The sequence below is a fragment of the Ictidomys tridecemlineatus genome, chromosome 3 (assembly GCF_052094955.1).
Source record: "Ictidomys tridecemlineatus isolate mIctTri1 chromosome 3, mIctTri1.hap1, whole genome shotgun sequence".
In the NCBI taxonomy this organism is placed as follows: domain Eukaryota; kingdom Metazoa; phylum Chordata; class Mammalia; order Rodentia; family Sciuridae; genus Ictidomys; species Ictidomys tridecemlineatus.
In genome coordinates, this window is record NC_135479.1 from 116989590 (window position 1) to 116995738 (window position 6149).

The 6149-nt window shown below is 39.6% G+C and overlaps 1 protein-coding gene across 5 annotated transcripts in view; it reads left to right on the top strand.

Annotated features, from left to right (window-relative positions):
- Nucleotides 1–6149, top strand: part of Fndc3b (fibronectin type III domain containing 3B) — a 327023-nt gene that overhangs the window by 224676 nt on the left and 96198 nt on the right. The window lies entirely within an intron of this gene.

Consider the following 6149-nt stretch of genomic DNA (forward strand, 5'->3'; position numbering starts at 1 on the left):
ATATAATGTATAATATAGTAAGATTGTCATCTGAGAACTATTGTCTGTGTCACTTAGGAACAAGGATTGCTTGACCACAGAGCAGGCACATGTTGGTTGTGCCATCCTACCCTGGCCAAGCAACTGTGTCACAATCATAGAGTATTGGCTGATCAGAGCTCAGTACCCTTTACCCTTGAATAATGTAGCAAGTACCCATTGTTCTCATTTGTTGCCCACAAAGTAGCCTTTTGAGAATTTGGCAGAGAGGAATATGTAAGGCAGGTTGATAGTATTGCCTTGTCTACCAGATAGTTTTGTTTCTCACTATAAATTAGTTGATTGATGATCTGATTTTATATATCTGGTTCTGTAAGTCTTATAGTTAGTTTATTTTACCATTGCTGAGTGTTACTGACTCTGGGTGCCAACTAGATTGAGTGTCTAAGTCTAAGACAGCCAGACCTGTTATATTCACTCAGGTAAACACCACAGGTAATGGCAGGTGTCAGGGGCCACCATCTTACCTGGATGTGACCCTTTTTATACCTTACACCAAACTCATAAAATGGCTTTGGGGCTAGAAATCCAGGCAAAAGACGACATTTCCATATCAGCATAGTTTAGGGGGGTACAAATACAGTGAGTGGAGCCATGGATTTTTCTGTCTTATAAAGCGGGAGTTGTCAGTTTTGCTCTGCAGGCAGCATGCTGTCTAGCATGGACAAGCCAGGCAGAGGAACCCTCGGGAGATGAGTAGAAACAACAAAGTCTTAAGTAGTTCCAAACTCTAAATCAGCTTTCTTATCGAGTGTTTTTTTTAACAGTGAGACTGGCATCCTACATTTTCAGAAATTTGATAAAAATCACATCACCTGACAAAAAGTGGTGTCATCGATATGTGGGTGGTGGTTGATGCCAACCACCCTCTTGGGTCAGGGACACTAGATGGCATGGTAAGCATATCCAGGTTGCCCAGGTTGAAGGCATTCCAGACAGTCCCTCCAGGGTCTAGAGGGTGGGTATCTTCAAGAGCGGGGGGTCATTCTGCCTATTATCCTGCTACTGTTCCTCATTAATACCTTCTACTCATCCTTCCCAGCCCAATGAGTTGTTTATATAGTTTTTGTCTCTCCCTTCCTTTTTCTCCACCTCTTACTCTTTCTCTCTGAAGTTCTTATTTATGATGGTGTCTTACTTATCTTTGTGCTATTACCTCGCACTGTCCTTGGCACATAGTTAACCCTTAACAGATGTTTGCTGAATAAATGTGACTGACTGCAGTGCTGTAGTTAGATTCTGGCAGGTAGCATCAGAGTACGAGGCTCAGCCAGTGTGGACTGATGCTGGGACAGCCAGGTGTCAGAGTGCAAGGCAGCAGCCAGGAGGAGAAGACTGGTATACTAGAGGAATACACTTGATGTTTTCCTAAGTGGTTGGGGAATTACTCTGATGGTGGTGCTAGATATAGTCTCCACATGCTGGTGGGTTGTTTATTTTCTGGATGTAAGTCAATGTAACCTAGAATTGTGGTGCTACATTGTTTCTATTCACTTATTTTTAGCTTGTAGAAACAATTGATTTGTCTGGTTTTAGAAGTGAGAGCTGAGAGGCATGCTTCCCTGAGAGGCAGCTCCTAGAAAGATAAACAGCAGCTCCTGGGGAATGATGGGAGGTGCAGAGCACTTAAGTTATGGAAGCAGAGGATGGTGACATTTTTAGATCTGAGTATCATTTTTCTTTGACCTTTTCCTTCTTCAGTTATATTCCTTTGTGTTGTTATTTCTTGTGATGATTCTTTAAAAGTGAATTCAGTATTTCTGTGGTAATATTTCCTTAGCATATTCTTTCATCAGATCAGTAGGCCTCCTACATAGTTAAATCCAAAGGCCAGACCTAATTTAGAAGCTATTGACTTACAAAGAAGTATTTTTGATGTAAGAGTAACAGTTTAGTGACTATGAAAGAAAATGGTGTTTCTGATCCAAATAATGAATATCATTTCCATATAATAAATTTTGGGAATAAAAATTGTAAAATTTTACAGAACAGTATTAAAATACTAAGTTGATCAGAAGAGAAGGCACAAAGAGAAAGAGAGGGCAGGATTACTTGCTAAACAACTACAAGGTAATAAGATAATGCAGTTTTCTAATTCACACACAGAACTACTCTTAAGTTGCCAGGAGGCTTTCCCCTCTCCCTCTCTTCCTTCTTAGTACTAGGGATTGAATCCAGAGGTGCTCTACCACTGAGCTACAACCCCAGACTTTTTTTTTTTTTTTTTAATTTTGAGACAGTGTCTGACTAGGTTGCTGAGGCTGGCTTCAAACTTGTGATCCTCCTGCCTTGTCCTCCCAAGTCTCTGCTATTACAGTTATACACCACTGCGGCTGGCTTCAAGTTAAGATCTATATTTAATAAATATATGGGCAAGGACTGATTTCTAATCAGTATTTTGATCATTTAGAAATAGGTAATTTGTTGGCTGGGGTTGTGGCTCAGCGGTAGAACGCTCACCTAGGATATGCAAGGCAGCACATAAAAATAAATAAAATAAAGGTATAGTGTCCAACTACAACTAAAAAAAAATTTTAAAAAGAAATAGATAATTTGTACTTAAAATTAGCTTAATTTAAACATTTCATATGCAGACTTACACTAGTATACTACATAACAGACCCTTTATGTCACTAGTACAGAAACAATATCAGATTGCATCTTATCCAATAATTTCATAACTAGAGATCTACACTTATCATCATTAAAGGGAGTTCAATTTCCAGTTATGGCACATTAATTAAACATCAGCAAGCCAGTTAGTTTTATGCTGCTGAACACTTTCGGAGGAGGAATCAACAGCCATGATGATCATTGTGATGATCCAACTAGTATACCTTTGCTCACTTCACTGGTCACGCTGGCAAGAAACTTTGAGCACAGAGAAACTTGGAATGTGAAGTTCCTGAATGAGTGCCCCTGCCCTGATTAGGCTTGAACCCAAAGGAGTTCCTAGAGTTCCAAAGCTCTTACCAAGGTGTCACCTCCCAGGACACTTGGAGTAAACACATCAGCTGCTGGAGATTCACCCCTATGTGACAATCTCTTGAAAGACACACTGTGATTTCCTGGAATCAGCCTTGAAATGGTAGTGAGTTCCAAGTTTTAACTAAGGCCAAGAGCTCTTTCTCTTAGGATTCCAGTACCTAAAAAAGGGAGACTGGAAGTCAGGCAGGAGTCATGGAAGGGAGGGAACAGGAGTATGGACAGGGGTTGGCCCCAGAGGTGGTCGTAATATTGGTGTTAGTCAGCTTAATTCAAGAAAGAAATTAACAGAAACTACTTCTTTTTGAAGAATGATGCTGAGTTCCCAAAGCACATGTCTGATAGGCTGGTATTGGAAGGTTGCATGACCACAAGTACCATGATCACATAGCAATCTGCCTTCTGAAGCCTTGCTTACAGTTTAGGAAATGTTTTACATCTCTGTTCTTTTGAATGATAAGCAAGTTTTCAAGAAAAAAAAAAGTAGATTTGTGATAACTATCACAAAAGGTAAAGTATAAAAGGCTTTGAATTTATGGATATTTGTTCAGTATCTAGAACGCTAGCATGTGACCGAGCTATTTTGAGATACACTGGTACTTCATACTGCCATTCATAGAATCAGTGTTACTACATGCTTTGTTCTGGGAATGGTGCAAAGCAGCCATTTGTTACCTCAGTGACTATTTCATAGAACCTAATCAGCCTCTGTAAACTGAACTTTTCACAGCAAAATATCTCCCTTTAAGTTACAAATCAAATATGATACCCAGTACCTTCAGGATTGCTCATCAACACATGTAAAGGAATCAGCAAAGACACTGGTGTACAGAAGGAATTCTGTCTTCAAATCCCGTTAAGGAAACACTTAAAAAAAAAAAACATCAGGTCATCTCAGTATTATGAAATAAACACCAAACAGAAGTTCTAGGGAAATGTGGCTTGAACACAAAGGCAGTGGTGATTGCTCTGACCATGGGCTCTGGAAGGGCAGCTCAGAGCCCTTTCCTGAACCAGTCTCAGTGCTTGGGCTGCCTCTACAGTGTGCATCCATCCTGAGTCCCTCACACACCATTTCTCCTCACCTGGTTGGCACTACCTGAGGACAAAGATCATATCTTAATCATTCTTATGTCCATAGCCCCTCACAGAGTGACATGTGGTAATTAGATGAATAAACAAAGGCAGCATGGAACTGGGACTGGAGGTTAGTTAAAACCAAGAAAGTAGGAAAGTCCATAGCTAAGTGACAAGGTCCTGAGGGGAGTGGAGAGGCACAGTGAGAGGAGCCACTAGCTGTCATATTCCCTTTGCTTTATTTTCTATTTGACTATGATTTAGGCTGTGCCCTTCGGAAGTTCCTCTGTGTAGTGGGTGGGGTGGGGTGGGGTAGACAAACGACATAAACAGGATCAGCAATGACAGTGATATCCACGAGGTCTGTGGAGCACAGGAGTGAGGATGAGTGAGAACTTCAGAGAAGGCTACTTGGACATATTAGGCCCAGCTAGGGTCTGAAAGGATGAGGAGGAGTCTCATCAATAATTAATTAACTAAATATATCACAATGTTCTACCTACATAGAACAGAATGGTGTGAAATAATCTCTGCTAAAAGTGGAATAAATGACAGACTAAAAAAGGATACTCAGTATTTGTTTTCCATATTTATTATTTGTGTATTCAAATTATTTTGTTATATTTTCATATTCCTTATATAAATCAGTAACACAAATGGAAGATAAAATCAGTGACTGAATAGGTTACACATTTGCATATATTAACTAAATAATCTATAGCTATAAAGTCTTTGTGAACATTAAGCATTAGTATGTCATATTTATTTTTATTTTTTATTTTTTCCATATTTTTTATTGTTGCATTGTAGTTGTACACAATGTTGTTACATATTCGTACATGCACATGATATAACAATATAACTTGGCCAGTATCATTCCCCAGTGTTTTCTTTCCTTCCCTTCCTTCTTCCCCCTCTACTGATGTCCCTTGATTTTCATGATGACCATCCCCTTTTCTTATTTGTTTCTAATGTGTTATCCAGACTAATGTCCAACTAGCAATAAACAACCTTTACAAAATTAAAATGTTAAATTTCTGTTGTTAGATTTATTCTAAGGGATTAGACTACCCTTATTCTAAGGGTAGTTTAGATTGGGTTTATTAAAAAGAACCTCTGAGATGAAGTTTTGAGAGCTGGTTGCAGTGGCTCATACCTGTAATCCAGTGTTTTGGGAGTTTGAGGCAGGAAAGTCACAAGTTTCAAACCAGCCTACTTAGTGACACCATATCTCAAAATAAAGAAAAAGAACTTGGGTGTAGCTCAGTAGTAGAGCACCCCTGTGTCCAATTCCTAGTGTTATAACTAAATAGATAAATAAATAATGATTTGAGTAAAAATACTTTACTTGGGTAGGGGACCTAGAACATCAGTGGATAGGGAAGGGAAGGCAGGCAATACAGGGTCTGTTCATTTAACAGGTTTCCACTGAAGGGACCTGAGGACTTTTCTGAGTATAACCCAGGGAGACAATGTCAAACATGCCTCAGAGTAGTGCTAAGTAAGGGTGAAAAGTTAGGATATTTGATGTCTTAGTCATGTGTTCAAATGAAGTCTTAAGCAGAGACTAAATCAAAGAGTTAAAAGCAGAGCTCTGAGAGGGGAAATCTTTACTTCCATGGACATTTTCTGTCCCATATTGGCCTAGTCCTAATCCTTGGTTCTAGTTCCCGACTCACATTGGGTTCACCTGGGAATCACAGGACTTCAAAGAGAATGGTATGAAAGGTGTTAGCTTTAAAGGAGGACTCGATACCAAGTGAGGCTTGAAGGCTTCCACTCTTTGCACATCAGGCAGTGGCCTACATGTAGAGCATTGAAATCTCCCATTCATCTTTCATCTGGACAGAAATCCTTGGGTATGACTGATCATTTTGTTTTCTGGAAGGCTCGCTGCTCTTGGATAAAAGTTCACGTCATAAGGACAGATGTTGCAGCAGCTGTGGTTTGGTCTCAAGACTTCAACACGAGAACACCATATAGGATTTCTTTCATTATAATTGTTTACCTTGGGTTAACTCTTAGCCAGTTTTGTTTCACTACTTGTA